Genomic DNA, 22790 nt, shown 5'->3' on the forward strand with positions numbered 1-22790 from the left:
TCAGTATAAATCCTTAGAAAATTATCCCCCAGTGTCTCCATCTGCTGGCGGTATTGAATAAGCATTGCTGCACTGATGGGGTATGCATTAGACGAAAAAAAAGAAGAAAAAGAAGAATAATACGCCCAGAAAAGAGGCGAAAAGGAGAAAAACGTAAAAAAACGTGAAAAAAAAGTAAGAGGAAGAGAAGGGAAAAAAAGGTGGAAATGGGTTTAAAAGTGATTTCGGCGGAGAAATATATATATATATATATATATATATATATATATATATATACGCGCACACACACACATATATATAAACGTATTCTCCGTTGAGATTTTGCAGCCGCTGCTGTGTCCAGGCCCAGGAGCCTTAGCACTGTGCTGTGATGTCACTCAATACCACTGACATCACTAGGTGTAAACAACATCTCTCCTTTGCTGTGTATGTGACTATGGAGCTGTTTGGTGATGTCGTCTATTATGGCCTTCATAGAAGCAACAGGAGATTGTTGCATCCATCTAGAACCCTCAGAACTACAGTGCTATGATGTCACTCACTTCCACAGGCCTTGCAGAGTGTAAACAACAACAACCCAGCTTTGTTGTGTATGTAACCATAGGGATTTGTGATGTCACCTAGAACCTTCACAGCAGCGACAGCTTTATGAGGAGCATCAGCACTGCTCTGCCTGAGCAGAACCATCACCGCCATAGGTTGTCAAATAACCCGGGTTTAACCCACACAGGTAAGTCCAATGGGGTGCAGGCATGTCCTCTATGCTTACAGCTTCCCGTGGGTGTTGGTTTGATACCGTTTGGGGACAGCCAAGGAGGCATCTGCAGGCAACAAAGGTAGGTGTGTGCTTGTGTGTGTGTTTCCTATGCAGATCCTAAGCCCAGTGTCACATGCAAGTAGGAGGAGTAAGAAGGGTTCCTGGCAAATCCGGGTTATGGATTGCATTTAAAAAGGCCCCGTGGGAGTGCAATGGGCCCCTGTCTTGCTGCTTAGCAATAATGGTATGGGTTTAGGTTCTGCTGTGTGTACTGGTGGTTGACTGCCCCCCAGCCCAGAGTGTGCATGGAAAATTGTCTGGCAGCCTCCCTGACAGCAAGCAGTGATAGTGCCCATGAAGGGCACCTTGTTGGGCCCGCCCCTTTCACGGTTATCGCTTCTCGGCCTTTTGGCTAAGATCAAGTGTAGTATCTGTTCTTATCAGTTTAATATCTGATACGTCCCCTATCTGGGGACCATATATTAAATGGATTTTTGAGAACGGGGGCCGATTTCGAAGCTTGCTTCCGTCGCCCTATGCATTGACCCGATATGGCAGTATCTTCGGGTACAGTGCACCACCCCCTTACAGGGTTAAAAAGAAAGATTCCTACTTTCATTGCTACCTGCTTGCTGGCTAGCCAGCTAGCCAGCCCTGTGGGCCTTGCTGCTGCTGCAGCCAAAAAACAAAAGGTGGTGCTTCTGCTGCTTCTGCTTCTGCTTGTGTCTGGCCGCTGTTGGAGCGTCCAGGCACAGGACTTCTGCTGCTGCTGACTAAATGGCCTCCTTAATTGGATCATTTGAGTAGCCAGCACACCTGTGCAGGTAGGGCATGACATGATAGGCAGCTGCCTTGATAGCGGGTGGGTGCTGAATGTTCCTAATTGACAAAATAAGATTAATGCTTATGAAGAAATATAAAATCTCATCCCTTCCCCAATATCGCGCCACACCCCTACCCCTTAATTCCCTGGTTGAACTTGATGGACATATGTCTTTTTTCGACCGTACTAACTATGTAACTATGTAACATAACATGGGGGGGGGGGGGTCTCCTGGCTGTTCACACAGGTGTGTCATTGCTGTACATTGACCATGCATTGCTTCTGTGGTATTGCAAAGGCAAAGACAAATGCTTCCAGCCATCCATTGCACTAATGGATTGGTCATCAGCTGGCTGTCTATGTCCCGCATCAATATAGACCAAAGTACAGAGGGTTAGGCTATGCTATTGTGCACCTACCTGATGCATCAGAAGGTGCGAGGCCCTTGCTAAATTCTGTGCACAGACTTTGAGATCTATACTTTAGACTGTATCTAAACCTGCTCCAACATGGACTGACATTCTGGCCTACTTTCAGCCGATGCGACTTGTCTGTCGCTGAACAGTCGCTTTTTATGTATTCAGCACCTATGTATAATGTTGTAAAAATGCTCTAGAAGCTAAAGTCGCAGAAATGTCACACATATTTGGCCTGCAACTTTCTGTGCGACAAATTCAGACAGGAAAAATCAGTATAAATCCTTAGAAAATTATCCCCCAGTGTCTCCATCTGCTGGCGGTATTGAATAAGCATTGCTGCACTGATGGGGTATGCATTAGACGAAAAAAAAGAAGAAAAAGAAGAATAATACGCCCAGAAAAGAGGCGAAAAGGAGAAAAACGTAAAAAAACGTGAAAAAAAAGTAAGAGGAAGAGAAGGGAAAAAAAGGTGGAAATGGGTTTAAAAGTGATTTCGGCGGAGAAATATATATATATATATATATATATATATATATATATATATATATATACACGCACACACACACATATATATAAACGTATTCTCCGTTGAGATATTGCAGCCGCTGCTGTGTCCAGGCCCAGGAGCCTTAGCACTGTGCTGTGATGTCACTCAATACCACTGACATCACTAGGTGTAAACAACATCTCTCCTTTGCTGTGTATGTGACTATGGAGCTGTTTGGTGATGTCGTCTATTATGGCCTTCATAGAAGCAACAGGAGATTGTTGCATCCATCTAGAACCCTCAGAACTACAGTGCTATGATGTCACTCACTTCCACAGGCCTTGCAGAGTGTAAACAACAACAACCCAGCTTTGTTGTGTATGTAACCATAGGGATTTGTGATGTCACCTAGAACCTTCACAGCAGCGACAGCTTTATGAGGAGCATCAGCACTGCTCTGCCTGAGCAGAACCATCACCGCCATAGGTTGTCAAATAACCCGGGTTTAACCCACACAGGTAAGTCCAATGGGGTGCAGGCATGTCCTCTATGCTTACAGCTTCCCGTGGGTGTTGGTTTGATACCGTTTGGGGACAGCCAAGGAGGCATCTGCAGGCAACAAAGGTAGGTGTGTGCTTGTGTGTGTGTTTCCTATGCAGATCCTAAGCCCAGTGTCACATGCAAGTAGGAGGAGTAAGAAGGGTTCCTGGCAAATCCGGGTTATGGATTGCATTTAAAAAGGCCCCGTGGGAGTGCAATGGGCCCCTGTCTTGCTGCTTAGCAATAATGGTATGGGTTTAGGTTCTGCTGTGTGTACTGGTGGTTGACTGCCCCCCAGCCCAGAGTGTGCATGGAAAATTGTCTGGCAGCCTCCCTGACAGCAAGCAGTGATAGTGCCCATGAAGGGCACCTTGTTGGGCCCGCCCCTTTCACGGTTATCGCTTCTCGGCCTTTTGGCTAAGATCAAGTGTAGTATCTGTTCTTATCAGTTTAATATCTGATACGTCCCCTATCTGGGGACCATATATTAAATGGATTTTTGAGAACGGGGGCCGATTTCGAAGCTTGCTTCCGTCGCCCTATGCATTGACCCGATATGGCAGTATCTTCGGGTACAGTGCACCACCCCCTTACAGGGTTAAAAAGAAAGATTCCTACTTTCATTGCTACCTGCTTGCTGGCTAGCCAGCTAGCCAGCCCTGTGGGCCTTGCTGCTGCTGCAGCCAAAAAACAAAAGGTGGTGCTGCTGCTGCTTCTGCTTCTGCTTGTGTCTGGCCGCTGTTGGAGCGTCCAGGCACAGGACTTCTGCTGCTGCTGACTAAATGGCCTCCTTAATTGGATCATTTGAGTAGCCAGCACACCTGTGCAGGTAGGGCATGACATGATAGGCAGCTGCCTTGATAGCGGGTGGGTGCTGAATGTTCCTAATTGACAAAATAAGATTAATGCTTATGAAGAAATATAAAATCTCATCCCTTCCCCAATATCGCGCCACACCCCTACCCCTTAATTCCCTGGTTGAACTTGATGGACATATGTCTTTTTTCGACCGTACTAACTATGTAACTATGTAACATAACATGGGGGGGGGGGGGGGTCTCCTGGCTGTTCACACAGGTGTGTCATTGCTGTACATTGACCATGCATTGCTTCTGTGGTATTGCAAAGGCAAAGACAAATGCTTCCAGCCATCCATTGCACTAATGGATTGGTCATCAGCTGGCTGTCTATGTCCCGCATCAATATAGACCAAAGTACAGAGGGTTAGGCTATGCTATTGTGCACCTACCTGATGCATCAGAAGGTGCGAGGCCCTTGCTAAATTCTGTGCACAGACTTTGAGATCTATACTTTAGACTGTATCTAAACCTGCTCCAACATGGACTGACATTCTGGCCTACTTTCAGCCGATGCGACTTGTCTGTCGCTGAACAGTCGCTTTTTATGTATTCAGCACCTATGTATAATGTTGTAAAAATGCTCTAGAAGCTAAAGTCGCAGAAATGTCACACATATTTGGCCTGCAACTTTCTGTGCGACAAATTCAGACAGGAAAAATCAGTATAAATCCTTAGAAAATTATCCCCCAGTGTCTCCATCTGCTGGCGGTATTGAATAAGCATTGCTGCACTGATGGGGTATCCATTAGACGAAAAAAAAGAAGAAAAAGAAGAATAATACGCCCAGAAAAGAGGCGAAAAGGAGAAAAACGTAAAAAAACGTAAAAAAAGTAAGAGGAAGAGAAGGGAAAAAAAGGTGGAAATGGGTTTAAAAGTGATTTCGGCGGAGAAATATATATATATATATATATATATATATATATATATATATATATACGCGCACACACACACATATATATAAACGTATTCTCCGTTGAGATATTGCAGCCGCTGCTGTGTCCAGGCCCAGGAGCCTTAGCACTGTGCTGTGATGTCACTCAATACCACTGACATCACTAGGTGTAAACAACATCTCCCCTTTGCTGTGTATGTGACTATGGAGCTGTTTGGTGATGTCGTCTATTATGGCCTTCATAGAAGCAACAGGAGATTGTTGCATCCATCTAGAACCCTCAGAACTACAGTGCTATGATGTCACTCACTTCCACAGGCCTTGCAGAGTGTAAACAACAACAACCCAGCTTTGTTGTGTATGTAACCATAGGGATTTGTGATGTCACCTAGAACCTTCACAGCAGCGACAGCTTTATGAGGAGCATCAGCACTGCTCTGCCTGAGCAGAACCATCACCGCCATAGGTTGTCAAATAACCCGGGTTTAACCCACACAGGTAAGTCCAATGGGGTGCAGGCATGTCCTCTATGCTTACAGCTTCCCGTGGGTGTTGGTTTGATACCGTTTGGGGACAGCCAAGGAGGCATCTGCAGGCAACAAAGGTAGGTGTGTGCTTGTGTGTGTGTTTCCTATGCAGATCCTAAGCCCAGTGTCACATGCAAGTAGGAGGAGTAAGAAGGGTTCCTGGCAAATCCGGGTTATGGATTGCATTTAAAAAGGCCCCGTGGGAGTGCAATGGGCCCCTGTCTTGCTGCTTAGCAATAATGGTATGGGTTTAGGTTCTGCTGTGTGTACTGGTGGTTGACTGCCCCCCAGCCCAGAGTGTGCATGGAAAATTGTCTGGCAGCCTCCCTGACAGCAAGCAGTGATAGTGCCCATGAAGGGCACCTTGTTGGGCCCGCCCCTTTCACGGTTATCGCTTCTCGGCCTTTTGGCTAAGATCAAGTGTAGTATCTGTTCTTATCAGTTTAATATCTGATACGTCCCCTATCTGGGGACCATATATTAAATGGATTTTTGAGAACGGGGGCCGATTTCGAAGCTTGCTTCCGTCGCCCTATGCATTGACCCGATATGGCAGTATCTTCGGGTACAGTGCACCACCCCCTTACAGGGTTAAAAAGAAAGATTCCTACTTTCATTGCTACCTGCTTGCTGGCTAGCCAGCTAGCCAGCCCTGTGGGCCTTGCTGCTGCTGCAGCCAAAAAACAAAAGGTGGTGCTGCTGCTGCTTCTGCTGCTTCTGCTTCTGCTTGTGTCTGGCCGCTGTTGGAGCGTCCAGGCACAGGACTTCTGCTGCTGCTGACTAAATGGCCTCCTTAATTGGATCATTTGAGTAGCCAGCACACCTGTGCAGGTAGGGCATGACATGATAGGCAGCTGCCTTGATAGCGGGTGGGTGCTGAATGTTCCTAATTGACAAAATAAGATTAATGCTTATGAAGAAATATAAAATCTCATCCCTTCCCCAATATCGCGCCACACCCCTACCCCTTAATTCCCTGGTTGAACTTGATGGACATATGTCTTTTTTCGACCGTACTAACTATGTAACTATGTAACATAACATGGGGGGGGGGGTCTCCTGGCTGTTCACACAGGTGTGTCATTGCTGTACATTGACCATGCATTGCTTCTGTGGTATTGCAAAGGCAAAGACAAATGCTTCCAGCCATCCATTGCACTAATGGATTGGTCATCAGCTGGCTGTCTATGTCCCGCATCAATATAGACCAAAGTACAGAGGGTTAGGCTATGCTATTGTGCACCTACCTGATGCATCAGAAGGTGCGAGGCCCTTGCTAAATTCTGTGCACAGACTTTGAGATCTATACTTTAGACTGTATCTAAACCTGCTCCAACATGGACTGACATTCTGGCCTACTTTCAGCCGATGCGACTTGTCTGTCGCTGAACAGTCGCTTTTTATGTATTCAGCACCTATGTATAATGTTGTAAAAATGCTCTAGAAGCTAAAGTCGCAGAAATGTCACACATATTTGGCCTGCAACTTTCTGTGCGACAAATTCAGACAGGAAAAATCAGTATAAATCCTTAGAAAATTATCCCCCAGTGTCTCCATCTGCTGGCGGTATTGAATAAGCATTGCTGCACTGATGGGGTATGCATTAGACGAAAAAAAAGAAGAAAAAGAAGAATAATACGCCCAGAAAAGAGGCGAAAAGGAGAAAAACGTAAAAAAACGTGAAAAAAAAGTAAGAGGAAGAGAAGGGAAAAAAAGGTGGAAATGGGTTTAAAAGTGATTTCGGCGGAGAAATATATATATATATATATATATATATATATACGCGCACACACACACATATATATAAACGTATTCTCCGTTGAGATATTGCAGCCGCTGCTGTGTCCAGGCCCAGGAGCCTTAGCACTGTGCTGTGATGTCACTCAATACCACTGACATCACTAGGTGTAAACAACATCTCTCCTTTGCTGTGTATGTGACTATGGAGCTGTTTGGTGATGTCGTCTATTATGGCCTTCATAGAAGCAACAGGAGATTGTTGCATCCATCTAGAACCCTCAGAACTACAGTGCTATGATGTCACTCACTTCCACAGGCCTTGCAGAGTGTAAACAACAACAACCCAGCTTTGTTGTGTATGTAACCATAGGGATTTGTGATGTCACCTAGAACCTTCACAGCAGCGACAGCTTTATGAGGAGCATCAGCACTGCTCTGCCTGAGCAGAACCATCACTGCCATAGGTTGTCAAATAACCCGGGTTTAACCCACACAGGTAAGTCCAATGGGGTGCAGGCATGTCCTCTATGCTTACAGCTTCCCGTGGGTGTTGGTTTGATACCGTTTGGGGACAGCCAAGGAGGCATCTGCAGGCAACAAAGGTAGGTGTGTGCTTGTGTGTGTGTTTCCTATGCAGATCCTAAGCCCAGTGTCACATGCAAGTAGGAGGAGTAAGAAGGGTTCCTGGCAAATCCGGGTTATGGATTGCATTTAAAAAGGCCCCGTGGGAGTGCAATGGGCCCCTGTCTTGCTGCTTAGCAATAATGGTATGGGTTTAGGTTCTGCTGTGTGTACTGGTGGTTGACTGCCCCCCAGCCCAGAGTGTGCATGGAAAATTGTCTGGCAGCCTCCCTGACAGCAAGCAGTGATAGTGCCCATGAAGGGCACCTTGTTGGGCCCGCCCCTTTCACGGTTATCGCTTCTCGGCCTTTTGGCTAAGATCAAGTGTAGTATCTGTTCTTATCAGTTTAATATCTGATACGTCCCCTATCTGGGGACCATATATTAAATGGATTTTTGAGAACGGGGGCCGATTTCGAAGCTTGCTTCCGTCGCCCTATGCATTGACCCGATATGGCAGTATCTTCGGGTACAGTGCACCACCCCCTTACAGGGTTAAAAAGAAAGATTCCTACTTTCATTGCTACCTGCTTGCTGGCTAGCCAGCTAGCCAGCCCTGTGGGCCTTGCTGCTGCTGCAGCCAAAAAACAAAAGGTGGTGCTGCTGCTGCTTCTGCTGCTTCTGCTTCTGCTTGTGTCTGGCCGCTGTTGGAGCGTCCAGGCACAGGACTTCTGCTGCTGCTGACTAAATGGCCTCCTTAATTGGATCATTTGAGTAGCCAGCACACCTGTGCAGGTAGGGCATGACATGATAGGCAGCTGCCTTGATAGCGGGTGGGTGCTGAATGTTCCTAATTGACAAAATAAGATTAATGCTTATGAAGAAATATAAAATCTCATCCCTTCCCCAATATCGCGCCACACCCCTACCCCTTAATTCCCTGGTTGAACTTGATGGACATATGTCTTTTTTCGACCGTACTAACTATGTAACTATGTAACATAACATGGGGGGGGGGGTCTCCTGGCTGTTCACACAGGTGTGTCATTGCTGTACATTGACCATGCATTGCTTCTGTGGTATTGCAAAGGCAAAGACAAATGCTTCCAGCCATCCATTGCACTAATGGATTGGTCATCAGCTGGCTGTCTATGTCCCGCATCAATATAGACCAAAGTACAGAGGGTTAGGCTATGCTATTGTGCACCTACCTGATGCATCAGAAGGTGCGAGGCCCTTGCTAAATTCTGTGCACAGACTTTGAGATCTATACTTTAGACTGTATCTAAACCTGCTCCAACATGGACTGACATTCTGGCCTACTTTCAGCCGATGCGACTTGTCTGTCGCTGAACAGTCGCTTTTTATGTATTCAGCACCTATGTATAATGTTGTAAAAATGCTCTAGAAGCTAAAGTCGCAGAAATGTCACACATATTTGGCCTGCAACTTTCTGTGCGACAAATTCAGACAGGAAAAATCAGTATAAATCCTTAGAAAATTATCCCCCAGTGTCTCCATCTGCTGGCGGTATTGAATAAGCATTGCTGCACTGATGGGGTATGCATTAGACGAAAAAAAAGAAGAAAAAGAAGAATAATACGCCCAGAAAAGAGGCGAAAAGGAGAAAAACGTAAAAAAACGTGAAAAAAAAGTAAGAGGAAGAGAAGGGAAAAAAAGGTGGAAATGGGTTTAAAAGTGATTTCGGCGGAGAATATATATATATATATATATATATATATATATATATATATATATACGCGCACACACACACATATATATAAACGTATTCTCCGTTGAGATATTGCAGCCGCTGCTGTGTCCAGGCCCAGGAGCCTTAGCACTGTGCTGTGATGTCACTCAATACCACTGACATCACTAGGTGTAAACAACATCTCTCCTTTGCTGTGTATGTGACTATGGAGCTGTTTGGTGATGTCGTCTATTATGGCCTTCATAGAAGCAACAGGAGATTGTTGCATCCATCTAGAACCCTCAGAACTACAGTGCTATGATGTCACTCACTTCCACAGGCCTTGCAGAGTGTAAACAACAACAACCCAGCTTTGTTGTGTATGTAACCATAGGGATTTGTGATGTCACCTAGAACCTTCACAGCAGCGACAGCTTTATGAGGAGCATCAGCACTGCTCTGCCTGAGCAGAACCATCACCGCCATAGGTTGTCAAATAACCCGGGTTTAACCCACACAGGTAAGTCCAATGGGGTGCAGGCATGTCCTCTATGCTTACAGCTTCCCGTGGGTGTTGGTTTGATACCGTTTGGGGACAGCCAAGGAGGCATCTGCAGGCAACAAAGGTAGGTGTGTGCTTGTGTGTGTGTTTCCTATGCAGATCCTAAGCCCAGTGTCACATGCAAGTAGGAGGAGTAAGAAGGGTTCCTGGCAAATCCGGGTTATGGATTGCATTTAAAAAGGCCCCGTGGGAGTGCAATGGGCCCCTGTCTTGCTGCTTAGCAATAATGGTATGGGTTTAGGTTCTGCTGTGTGTACTGGTGGTTGACTGCCCCCCAGCCCAGAGTGTGCATGGAAAATTGTCTGGCAGCCTCCCTGACAGCAAGCAGTGATAGTGCCCATGAAGGGCACCTTGTTGGGCCCGCCCCTTTCACGGTTATCGCTTCTCGGCCTTTTGGCTAAGATCAAGTGTAGTATCTGTTCTTATCAGTTTAATATCTGATACGTCCCCTATCTGGGGACCATATATTAAATGGATTTTTGAGAACGGGGGCCGATTTCGAAGCTTGCTTCCGTCGCCCTATGCATTGACCCGATATGGCAGTATCTTCGGGTACAGTGCACCACCCCCTTACAGGGTTAAAAAGAAAGATTCCTACTTTCATTGCTACCTGCTTGCTGGCTAGCCAGCTAGCCAGCCCTGTGGGCCTTGCTGCTGCTGCAGCCAAAAAACAAAAGGTGGTGCTGCTGCTGCTTCTGCTGCTTCTGCTTCTGCTTGTGTCTGGCCGCTGTTGGAGCGTCCAGGCACAGGACTTCTGCTGCTGCTGACTAAATGGCCTCCTTAATTGGATCATTTGAGTAGCCAGCACACCTGTGCAGGTAGGGCATGACATGATAGGCAGCTGCCTTGATAGCGGGTGGGTGCTGAATGTTCCTAATTGACAAAATAAGATTAATGCTTATGAAGAAATATAAAATCTCATCCCTTCCCCAATATCGCGCCACACCCCTACCCCTTAATTCCCTGGTTGAACTTGATGGACATATGTCTTTTTTCGACCGTACTAACTATGTAACTATGTAACATAACATGGGGGGGGGGGGGTCTCCTGGCTGTTCACACAGGTGTGTCATTGCTGTACATTGACCATGCATTGCTTCTGTGGTATTGCAAAGGCAAAGACAAATGCTTCCAGCCATCCATTGCACTAATGGATTGGTCATCAGCTGGCTGTCTATGTCCCGCATCAATATAGACCAAAGTACAGAGGGTTAGGCTATGCTATTGTGCACCTACCTGATGCATCAGAAGGTGCGAGGCCCTTGCTAAATTCTGTGCACAGACTTTGAGATCTATACTTTAGACTGTATCTAAACCTGCTCCAACATGGACTGACATTCTGGCCTACTTTCAGCCGATGCGACTTGTCTGTCGCTGAACAGTCGCTTTTTATGTATTCAGCACCTATGTATAATGTTGTAAAAATGCTCTAGAAGCTAAAGTCGCAGAAATGTCACACATATTTGGCCTGCAACTTTCTGTGCGACAAATTCAGACAGGAAAAATCAGTATAAATCCTTAGAAAATTATCCCCCAGTGTCTCCATCTGCTGGCGGTATTGAATAAGCATTGCTGCACTGATGGGGTATGCATTAGACGAAAAAAAAGAAGAAAAAGAAGAATAATACGCCCAGAAAAGAGGCGAAAAGGAGAAAAACGTAAAAAAACGTGAAAAAAAAGTAAGAGGAAGAGAAGGGAAAAAAAGGTGGAAATGGGTTTAAAAGTGATTTCGGCGGAGAAATATATATATATATATATATATATATATATATATATATATACGCGCACACACACACATATATATAAACGTATTCTCCGTTGAGATATTGCAGCCGCTGCTGTGTCCAGGCCCAGGAGCCTTAGCACTGTGCTGTGATGTCACTCAATACCACTGACATCACTAGGTGTAAACAACATCTCTCCTTTGCTGTGTATGTGACTATGGAGCTGTTTGGTGATGTCGTCTATTATGGCCTTCATAGAAGCAACAGGAGATTGTTGCATCCATCTAGAACCCTCAGAACTACAGTGCTATGATGTCACTCACTTCCACAGGCCTTGCAGAGTGTAAACAACAACAACCCAGCTTTGTTGTGTATGTAACCATAGGGATTTGTGATGTCACCTAGAACCTTCACAGCAGCGACAGCTTTATGAGGAGCATCAGCACTGCTCTGCCTGAGCAGAACCATCACCGCCATAGGTTGTCAAATAACCCGGGTTTAACCCACACAGGTAAGTCCAATGGGGTGCAGGCATGTCCTCTATGCTTACAGCTTCCCGTGGGTGTTGGTTTGATACCGTTTGGGGACAGCCAAGGAGGCATCTGCAGGCAACAAAGGTAGGTGTGTGCTTGTGTGTGTGTTTCCTATGCAGATCCTAAGCCCAGTGTCACATGCAAGTAGGAGGAGTAAGAAGGGTTCCTGGCAAATCCGGGTTATGGATTGCATTTAAAAAGGCCCCGTGGGAGTGCAATGGGCCCCTGTCTTGCTGCTTAGCAATAATGGTATGGGTTTAGGTTCTGCTGTGTGTACTGGTGGTTGACTGCCCCCCAGCCCAGAGTGTGCATGGAAAATTGTCTGGCAGCCTCCCTGACAGCAAGCAGTGATAGTGCCCATGAAGGGCACCTTGTTGGGCCCGCCCCTTTCACGGTTATCGCTTCTCGGCCTTTTGGCTAAGATCAAGTGTAGTATCTGTTCTTATCAGTTTAATATCTGATACGTCCCCTATCTGGGGACCATATATTAAATGGATTTTTGAGAACGGGGGCCGATTTTGAAGCTTGCTTCCGTCGCCCTATGCATTGACCCGATATGGCAGTATCTTCGGGTACAGTGCACCACCCCCTTACAGGGTTAAAAAGAAAGATTCCTACTTTCATTGCTACCTGCTTGCTGGCTAGCCAGCTAGCCAGCCCGGTGGGCCTTGCTGCTGCTGCAGCCAAAAAACAAAAGGTGGTGCTGCTGCTGCTTCTGCTGCTTCTGCTTCTGCTTGTGTCTGGCCGCTGTTGGAGCGTCCAGGCACAGGACTTCTGCTGCTGCTGACTAAATGGCCTCCTTAATTGGATCATTTGAGTAGCCAGCACACCTGTGCAGGTAGGGCATGACATGATAGGCAGCTGCCTTGATAGCGGGTGGGTGCTGAATGTTCCTAATTGACAAAATAAGATTAATGCTTATGAAGAAATATAAAATCTCATCCCTTCCCCAATATCGCGCCACACCCCTACCCCTTAATTCCCTGGTTGAACTTGATGGACATATGTCTTTTTTCGACCGTACTAACTATGTAACTATGTAACATAACATGGGGGGGGGGGGGGGTCTCCTGGCTGTTCACACAGGTGTGTCATTGCTGTACATTGACCATGCATTGCTTCTGTGGTATTGCAAAGGCAAAGACAAATGCTTCCAGCCATCCATTGCACTAATGGATTGGTCATCAGCTGGCTGTCTATGTCCCGCATCAATATAGACCAAAGTACAGAGGGTTAGGCTATGCTATTGTGCACCTACCTGATGCATCAGAAGGTGCGAGGCCCTTGCTAAATTCTGTGCACAGACTTTGAGATCTATACTTTAGACTGTATCTAAACCTGCTCCAACATGGACTGACATTCTGGCCTACTTTCAGCCGATGCGACTTGTCTGTCGCTGAACAGTCGCTTTTTATGTATTCAGCACCTATGTATAATGTTGTAAAAATGCTCTAGAAGCTAAAGTCGCAGAAATGTCACACATATTTGGCCTGCAACTTTCTGTGCGACAAATTCAGACAGGAAAAATCAGTATAAATCCTTAGAAAATTATCCCCCAGTGTCTCCATCTGCTGGCGGTATTGAATAAGCATTGCTGCACTGATGGGGTATGCATTAGACGAAAAAAAAGAAGAAAAAGAAGAATAATACGCCCAGAAAAGAGGCGAAAAGGAGAAAAACGTAAAAAAACGTGAAAAAAAAGTAAGAGGAAGAGAAGGGAAAAAAAGGTGGAAATGGGTTTAAAAGTGATTTCGGCGGAGAAATATATATATATATATATATATATATATATATATATATATATACGCGCACACACACACATATATATAAACGTATTCTCCGTTGAGATATTGCAGCCGCTGCTGTGTCCAGGCCCAGGAGCCTTAGCACTGTGCTGTGATGTCACTCAATACCACTGACATCACTAGGTGTAAACAACATCTCTCCTTTGCTGTGTATGTGACTATGGAGCTGTTTGGTGATGTCGTCTATTATGGCCTTCATAGAAGCAACAGGAGATTGTTGCATCCATCTAGAACCCTCAGAACTACAGTGCTATGATGTCACTCACTTCCACAGGCCTTGCAGAGTGTAAACAACAACAACCCAGCTTTGTTGTGTATGTAACCATAGGGATTTGTGATGTCACCTAGAACCTTCACAGCAGCGACAGCTTTATGAGGAGCATCAGCACTGCTCTGCCTGAGCAGAACCATCACCGCCATAGGTTGTCAAATAACCCGGGTTTAACCCACACAGGTAAGTCCAATGGGGTGCAGGCATGTCCTCTATGCTTACAGCTTCCCGTGGGTGTTGGTTTGATACCGTTTGGGGACAGCCAAGGAGGCATCTGCAGGCAACAAAGGTAGGTGTGTGCTTGTGTGTGTGTTTCCTATGCAGATCCTAAGCCCAGTGTCACATGCAAGTAGGAGGAGTAAGAAGGGTTCCTGGCAAATCCGGGTTATGGATTGCATTTAAAAAGGCCCCGTGGGAGTGCAATGGGCCCCTGTCTTGCTGCTTAGCAATAATGGTATGGGTTTAGGTTCTGCTGTGTGTACTGGTGGTTGACTGCCCCCCAGCCCAGAGTGTGCATGGAAAATTGTCTGGCAGCCTCCCTGACAGCAAGCAGTGATAGTGCCCATGAAGGGCACCTTGTTGGGCCCGCCCCTTTCACGGTTATCGCTTCTCGGCCTTTTGGCTAAGATCAAGTGTAGTATCTGTTCTTATCAGTTTAATATCTGATACGTCCCCTATCTGGGGACCATATATTAAATGGATTTTTGAGAACGGGGGCCGATTTCGAAGCTTGCTTCCGTCGCCCTATGCATTGACCCGATATGGCAGTATCTTCGGGTACAGTGCACCACCCCCTTACAGGGTTAAAAAGAAAGATTCCTACTTTCATTGCTACCTGCTTGCTGGCTAGCCAGCTAGCCAGCCCTGTGGGCCTTGCTGCTGCTGCAGCCAAAAAACAAAAGGTGGTGCTGCTGCTGCTTCTGCTGCTTCTGCTTCTGCTTGTGTCTGGCCGCTGTTGGAGCGTCCAGGCACAGGACTTCTGCTGCTGCTGACTAAATGGCCTCCTTAATTGGATCATTTGAGTAGCCAGCACACCTGTGCAGGTAGGGCATGACATGATAGGCAGCTGCCTTGATAGCGGGTGGGTGCTGAATGTTCCTAATTGACAAAATAAGATTAATGCTTATGAAGAAATATAAAATCTCATCCCTTCCCCAATATCGCGCCACACCCCTACCCCTTAATTCCCTGGTTGAACTTGATGGACATATGTCTTTTTTCGACCGTACTAACTATGTAACTATGTAACATAACATGGGGGGGGGGGGTCTCCTGGCTGTTCACACAGGTGTGTCATTGCTGTACATTGACCATGCATTGCTTCTGTGGTATTGCAAAGGCAAAGACAAATGCTTCCAGCCATCCATTGCACTAATGGATTGGTCATCAGCTGGCTGTCTATGTCCCGCATCAATATAGACCAAAGTACAGAGGGTTAGGCTATGCTATTGTGCACCTACCTGATGCATCAGAAGGTGCGAGGCCCTTGCTAAATTCTGTGCACAGACTTTGAGATCTATACTTTAGACTGTATCTAAACCTGCTCCAACATGGACTGACATTCTGGCCTACTTTCAGCCGATGCGACTTGTCTGTCGCTGAACAGTCGCTTTTTATGTATTCAGCACCTATGTATAATGTTGTAAAAATGCTCTAGAAGCTAAAGTCGCAGAAATGTCACACATATTTGGCCTGCAACTTTCTGTGCGACAAATTCAGACAGGAAAAATCAGTATAAATCCTTAGAAAATTATCCCCCAGTGTCTCCATCTGCTGGCGGTATTGAATAAGCATTGCTGCACTGATGGGGTATGCATTAGACGAAAAAAAAGAAGAAAAAGAAGAATAATACGCCCAGAAAAGAGGCGAAAAGGAGAAAAACGTAAAAAAAACGTGAAAAAAAAGTAAGAGGAAGAGAAGGGAAAAAAAGGTGGAAATGGGTTTAAAAGTGATTTCGGCGGAGAAATATATATATATATATATATATATATATATATATATACGCGCACACACACACATATATATAAACGTATTCTCCGTTGAGATATTGCAGCCGCTGCTGTGTCCAGGCCCAGGAGCCTTAGCACTGTGCTGTGATGTCACTCAATACCACTGACATCACTAGGTGTAAACAACATCTCTCCTTTGCTGTGTATGTGACTATGGAGCTGTTTGGTGATGTCGTCTATTATGGCCTTCATAGAAGCAACAGGAGATTGTTGCATCCATCTAGAACCCTCAGAACTACAGTGCTATGATGTCACTCACTTCCACAGGCCTTGCAGAGTGTAAACAACAACAACCCAGCTTTGTTGTGTATGTAACCATAGGGATTTGTGATGTCACCTAGAACCTTCACAGCAGCGACAGCTTTATGAGGAGCATCAGCACTGCTCTGCCTGAGCAGAACCATCACCGCCATAGGTTGTCAAATAACCCGGGTTTAACCCACACAGGTAAGTCCAATGGGGTGCAGGCATGTCCTCTATGCTTACAGCTTTCCGTGGGTGTTGGTTTGATACCGTTTGGGGACAGCCAAGGAGGCATCTGCAGGCAACAAAGGTAGGTGTGTGCTTGTGTGTGTGTTTCCTATGCAGATCCTAAGCCCAGTGTCACATGCAAGTAGGAGGAGTAAGAAGGGTTCCTGGCAAATCCGGGTTATGGATTGCATTTAAAAAGGCCCCGTGGGAGTGCAATGGGCCCCTGTCTTGCTGCTTAGCAATAATGGTATGGGTTTAGGTTCTGCTGTGTGTACTGGTGGTTGACTGCCCCCCAGCCCAGAGTGTGCATGGAAAATTGTCTGGCAGCCTCCCTGACAGCAAGCAGTGATAGTGCCCATGAAGGGCACCTTGTTGGGCCCGCCCCTTTCACGGTTATCGCTTCTCGGCCTTTTGGCTAAGATCAAGTGTAGTATCTGTTCTTATCAGTTTAATATCTGATACGTCCCCTATCTGGGGACCATATATTAAATGGATTTTTGAGAACGGGGGCCGATTTCGAAGCTTGCTTCCGTCGCCCTATGCATTGACCCGATATGGCAGTATCTTCGGGTACAGTGCACCACCCCCTTACAGGGTTAAAAAGAAAGATTCCTACTTTCATTGCTACCTGCTTGCTGGCTAGCCAGGTAGCCAGCCCTGTGGGCCTTGCTGCTGCTGCAGCCAAAAAACAAAAGGTGGTGCTGCTGCTGCTTCTGCTGCTTCTGCTTCTGCTTGTGTCTGGCCGCTGTTGGAGCGTCCAGGCACAGGACTTCTGCTGCTGCTGACTAAATGGCGTCCTTAATTAGATCATTTGAGTAGCCAGCACACCTGTGCAGGTAGGGCATGACATGATAGGCAGCTGCCTTGATAGCGGGTGGGTGCTGAATGTTCCTAATTGACAAAATAAGATTAATGCTTATGAAGAAATATAAAATCTCATCCCTTCCCCAATATCGCGCCACACCCCTACCCCTTAATTCCCTGGTTGAACTTGATGGACATATGTCTTTTTTCGACCGTACTAACTATGTCACTATGTAACATAACATGGGGGGGGGGGGGTCTCCTGGCTGTTCACACAGGTGTGTCATTGCTGTACATTGACCATGCATTGCTTCTGTGGTATTGCAAAGGCAAAGACAAATGCTTCCAGCCATCCATTGCACTAATGGATTGGTCATCAGCTGGCTGTCTATGTCCCGCATCAATATAGACCAAAGTACAGAGGGTTAGGCTATGCTATTGTGCACCTACCTGATGCATCAGAAGGTGCGAGGCCCTTGCTAAATTCTGTGCACAGACTTTGAGATCTATACTTTAGACTGTATCTAAACCTGCTCCAACATGGACTGACATTCTGGCCTACTTTCAGCCGATGCGACTTGTCTGTCGCTGAACAGTCGCTTTTTATGTATTCAGCACCTATGTATAATGTTGTAAAAATGCTCTAGAAGCTAAAGTCGCAGAAATGTCACACATATTTGGCCTGCAACTTTCTGTGCGACAAATTCAGACAGGAAAAATCAGTATAAATCCTTAGAAAATTATCCCCCAGTGTCTCCATCTGCTGGCGGTATTGAATAAGCATTGCTGCACTGATGGGGTATGCATTAGACGAAAAAAAAGAAGAAAAAGAAGAATAATACGCCCAGAAAAGAGGCGAAAAGGAGAAAAACGTAAAAAAACGTGAAAAAAAAGTAAGAGGAAGAGAAGGGAAAAAAAGGTGGAAATGGGTTTAAAAGTGATTTCGGCGGAGAAATATATATATATATATATATATATATATATATATATATATACGCGCACACACACACATATATATAAACGTATTCTCCGTTGAGATATTGCAGCCGCTGCTTTGTCCAGGCCCAGGAGCCTTAGCACTGTGCTGTGATGTCACTCAATACCACTGACATCACTAGGTGTAAACAACATCTCTCCTTTGCTGTGTATGTGACTATGGAGCTGTTTGGTGATGTCGTCTATTATGGCCTTCATAGAAGCAACATGAGATTGTTGCATCCATCTAGAACCCTCAGAACTACAGTGCTATGATGTCACTCACTTCCACAGGCCTTGCAGAGTGTAAACAACAACAACCCAGCTTTGTTGTGTATGTAACCATAGGGATTTGTGATGTCACCTAGAACCTTCACAGCAGCGACAGCTTTATGAGGAGCATCAGCACTGCTCTGCCTGAGCAGAACCATCACCGCCATAGGTTGTCAAATAACCCGGGTTTAACCCACACAGGTAAGTCCAATGGGGTGCAGGCATGTCCTCTACGCTTACAGCTTCCCGTGGGTGTTGGTTTGATACCGTTTGGGGACAGCCAAGGAGGCATCTGCAGGCAACAAAGGTAGGTGTGTGCTTGTGTGTGTGTTTCCTATGCAGATCCTAAGCCCAGTGTCACATGCAAGTAGGAGGAGTAAGAAGGGTTCCTGGCAAATCCGGGTTATGGATTGCATTTAAAAAGGCCCCGTGGGAGTGCAATGGGCCCCTGTCTTGCTGCTTAGCAATAATGGTATGGGTTTAGGTTCTGCTGTGTGTACTGGTGGTTGACTGCCCCCCAGCCCAGAGTGTGCATGGAAAATTGTCTGGCAGCCTCCCTGACAGCAAGCAGTGATAGTGCCCATGAAGGGCACCTTGTTGGGCCCGCCCCTTTCACGGTTATCGCTTCTCGGCCTTTTGGCTAAGATCAAGTGTAGTATCTGTTCTTATCAGTTTAATATCTGATACGTCCCCTATCTGGGGACCATATATTAAATGGATTTTTGAGAACGGGGGCCGATTTCGAAGCTTGCTTCCGTCGCCCTATGCATTGACCCGATATGGCAGTATCTTCGGGTACAGTGCACCACCCCCTTACAGGGTTAAAAAGAAAGATTCCTACTTTCATTGCTACCTGCTTGCTGGCTAGCCAGCTAGCCAGCCCGGTGGGCCTTGCTGCTGCTGCAGCCAAAAAACAAAAGGTGGTGCTGCTGCTGCTTCTGCTGCTTCTGCTGCTTCTGCTTCTGCTTGTGTCTGGCCGCTGTTGGAGCGTCCAGGCACAGGACTTCTGCTGCTGCTGACTAAATGGCCTCCTTAATTGGATCATTTGAGTAGCCAGCACACCTGTGCAGGTAGGGCATGACATGATAGGCAGCTGCCTTGATAGCGGGTGGGTGCTGAATGTTCCTAATTGACAAAATAAGATTAATGCTTATGAAGAAATATAAAATCTCATCCCTTCCCCAATATCGCGCCACACCCCTACCCCTTAATTCCCTGGTTGAACTTGATGGACATATGTCTTTTTTCGACCGTACTAACTATGTAACATAACATGGGGGGGGGGGTCTCCTGGCTGTTCACACAGGTGTGTCATTGCTGTACATTGACCATGCATTGCTTCTGTGGTATTGCAAAGGCAAAGACAAATGCTTCCAGCCATCCATTGCACTAATGGATTGGTCATCAGCTGGCTGTCTATGTCCCGCATCAATATAGACCAAAGTACAGAGGGTTAGGCTATGCTATTGTGCACCTACCTGATGCATCAGAAGGTGCGAGGCCCTTGCTAAATTCTGTGCACAGACTTTGAGATCTATACTTTAGACTGTATCTAAACCTGCTCCAACATGGACTGACATTCTGGCCTACTTTCAGCCGATGCGACTTGTCTGTCGCTGAACAGTCGCTTTTTATGTATTCAGCACCTATGTATAATGTTGTAAAAATGCTCTAGAAGCTAAAGTCGCAGAAATGTCACACATATTTGGCCTGCAACTTTCTGTGCGACAAATTCAGACAGGAAAAATCAGTATAAATCCTTAGAAAATTATCCCCCAGTGTCTCCATCTGCTGGCGGTATTGAATAAGCATTGCTGCACTGATGGGGTATGCATTAGACGAAAAAAAAGAAGAAAAAGAAGAATAATACGCCCAGAAAAGAGGCGAAAAGGAGAAAAACGTAAAAAAAAGTGAAAAAAAAGTAAGAGGAAGAGAAGGGAAAAAAAGGTGGAAATGGGTTTAAAAGTGATTTCGGCGGAGAAATATATATATATATATATATATATATATATATATATATATATATATACGCGCACACACACACATATATATAAACGTATTCTCCGTTGAGATATTGCAGCCGCTGCTGTGTCCAGGCCCAGGAGCCTTAGCACTGTGCTGTGATGTCACTCAATACCACTGACATCACTAGGTGTAAACAACATCTCTCCTTTGCTGTGTATGTGACTATGGAGCTGTTTGGTGATGTCGTCTATTATGGCCTTCATAGAAGCAACAGGAGATTGTTGCATCCATCTAGAACCCTCAGAACTACAGTGCTATGATGTCACTCACTTCCACAGGCCTTGCAGAGTGTAAACAACAACAACCCAGCTTTGTTGTGTATGTAACCATAGGGATTTGTGATGTCACCTAGAACCTTCACAGCAGCGACAGCTTTATGAGGAGCATCAGCACTACTCTGCCTGAGCAGAACCATCACCGCCATAGGTTGTCAAATAACCCGGGTTTAACCCACACAGGTAAGTCCAATGGGGTGCAGGCATGTCCTCTATGCTTACAGCTTCCCGTGGGTGTTGGTTTGATACCGTTTGGGGACAGCCAAGGAGGCATCTGCAGGCAACAAATGTAGGTGTGTGCTTGTGTGTGTGTTTCCTATGCAGATCCTAAACCCAGTGTCACATGCAAGTAGGAGGAGTAAGAAGGGTTCCTGGCAAATCCGGGTTATGGATTGCATTTAAAAAGGCCCCGTGGGAGTGCAATGGGCCCCTGTCTTGCTGCTTAGCAATAATGGTATGGGTTTAGGTTCTGCTGTGTGTACTGGTGGTTGACTGCCCGCAGCCCAGAGTGTGCATGGAAAATTGTCTGGCAGCCTCCCTGACAGCAAGCAGTGATAGTGCCCATGAAGGGCACCTTGTTGGGCCCGCCCCTTTCACGGTTATCGCTTCTCGGCCTTTTGGCTAAGATCAAGTGTAGTATCTGTTCTTATCAGTTTAATATCTGATACGTCCCCTATCTGGGGACCATATATTAAATGGATTTTTGAGAACGGGGGCCGATTTCGAAGCTTGCTTCCGTCGCCCTATGCATTGACCCGATATGGCAGTATCTTCGGGTACAGTGCACCACCCCCTTACAGGGTTAAAAAGAAAGATTCCTACTTTCATTGCTACCTGCTTGCTGGCTAGCCAGGTAGCCAGCCCTGTGGGCCTTGCTGCTGCTGCAGCCAAAAAACAAAAGGTGGTGCTGCTGCTGCTTCTGCTGCTTCTGCTTCTGCTTGTGTCTGGCCGCTGTTGGAGCGTCCAGGCACAGGACTTCTGCTGCTGCTGACTAAATGGCCTCCTTAATTGGATCATTTGAGTAGCCAGCACACCTGTGCAGGTAGGGCATGACATGATAGGCAGCTGCCTTGATAGCGGGTGGGTGCTGAATGTTCCTAATTGACAAAATAAGATTAATGCTTATGAAGAAATATAAAATCTCATCCCTTCCCCAATATCGCGCCACACCCCTACCCCTTAATTCCCTGGTTGAACTTGATGGACATATGTCTTTTTTCGACCGTACTAACTATGTCACTATGTAACATAACATGGGGGGTGGGGGGTCTCCTGGCTGTTCACACAGGTGTGTCATTGCTGTACATTGACCATGCATTGCTTCTGTGGTATTGCAAAGGCAAAGACAAATGCTTCCAGCCATCCATTGCACTAATGGATTGGTCATCAGCTGGCTGTCTATGTCCCGCATCAATATAGACCAAAGTACAGAGGGTTAGGCTATGCTATTGTGCACCTACCTGATGCATCAGAAGGTGCGAGGCCCTTGCTAAATTCTGTGCACAGACTTTGAGATCTATACTTTAGACTGTATCTAAACCTGCTCCAACATGGACTGACATTCTGGCCTACTTTCAGCCGATGCGACTTGTCTGTCGCTGAACAGTCGCTTTTTATGTATTCAGCACCTATGTATAATGTTGTAAAAATGCTCTAGAAGCTAAAGTCGCAGAAATGTCACACATATTTGGCCTGCAACTTTCTGTGCGACAAATTCAGACAGGAAAAATCAGTATAAATCCTTAGAAAATTATCCCCCAGTGT

The 22790-nt window shown here is 46.0% G+C and overlaps 10 non-coding genes across 10 annotated transcripts; all 10 read left to right on the top strand.

Annotated features, from left to right (window-relative positions):
• Positions 1–1149: 1149 nt before the first annotated feature.
• On the top strand, positions 1150–1340 carry LOC130337163 (U2 spliceosomal RNA). Its single transcript, XR_008878106.1, has one exon. It is a non-coding gene; the product is annotated as a U2 spliceosomal RNA (small nuclear RNA).
• Positions 1341–3423: 2083 nt separating this feature from the next.
• Positions 3424–3614, top strand: LOC130337164 (U2 spliceosomal RNA). Its single transcript, XR_008878107.1, has one exon. It is a non-coding gene; the product is annotated as a U2 spliceosomal RNA (small nuclear RNA).
• A 2081-nt stretch (positions 3615–5695) lies between these two features.
• On the top strand, positions 5696–5886 carry LOC130337165 (U2 spliceosomal RNA). The gene has a single exon (XR_008878108.1). It is a non-coding gene; the product is annotated as a U2 spliceosomal RNA (small nuclear RNA).
• A 2074-nt stretch (positions 5887–7960) lies between these two features.
• LOC130337166 (U2 spliceosomal RNA) lies at positions 7961–8151 on the top strand. The gene has a single exon (XR_008878109.1). It is a non-coding gene; the product is annotated as a U2 spliceosomal RNA (small nuclear RNA).
• A 2087-nt stretch (positions 8152–10238) lies between these two features.
• LOC130337167 (U2 spliceosomal RNA) lies at positions 10239–10429 on the top strand. The gene has a single exon (XR_008878110.1). It is a non-coding gene; the product is annotated as a U2 spliceosomal RNA (small nuclear RNA).
• A 2086-nt stretch (positions 10430–12515) lies between these two features.
• On the top strand, positions 12516–12706 carry LOC130337116 (U2 spliceosomal RNA). Its single transcript, XR_008878071.1, has one exon. It is a non-coding gene; the product is annotated as a U2 spliceosomal RNA (small nuclear RNA).
• A 2090-nt stretch (positions 12707–14796) lies between these two features.
• On the top strand, positions 14797–14987 carry LOC130337170 (U2 spliceosomal RNA). Its single transcript, XR_008878112.1, has one exon. It is a non-coding gene; the product is annotated as a U2 spliceosomal RNA (small nuclear RNA).
• Positions 14988–17069: 2082 nt separating this feature from the next.
• LOC130337171 (U2 spliceosomal RNA) lies at positions 17070–17260 on the top strand. The gene has a single exon (XR_008878113.1). It is a non-coding gene; the product is annotated as a U2 spliceosomal RNA (small nuclear RNA).
• A 2086-nt stretch (positions 17261–19346) lies between these two features.
• LOC130337172 (U2 spliceosomal RNA) lies at positions 19347–19537 on the top strand. The gene has a single exon (XR_008878114.1). It is a non-coding gene; the product is annotated as a U2 spliceosomal RNA (small nuclear RNA).
• Positions 19538–21627: 2090 nt separating this feature from the next.
• On the top strand, positions 21628–21818 carry LOC130337173 (U2 spliceosomal RNA). The gene has a single exon (XR_008878115.1). It is a non-coding gene; the product is annotated as a U2 spliceosomal RNA (small nuclear RNA).
• Positions 21819–22790: the final 972 nt, after the last annotated feature.

This window comes from Hyla sarda, unplaced genomic scaffold (genome assembly GCF_029499605.1).
Source record: "Hyla sarda isolate aHylSar1 unplaced genomic scaffold, aHylSar1.hap1 scaffold_492, whole genome shotgun sequence".
Lineage (NCBI taxonomy): Eukaryota > Metazoa > Chordata > Amphibia > Anura > Hylidae > Hyla > Hyla sarda.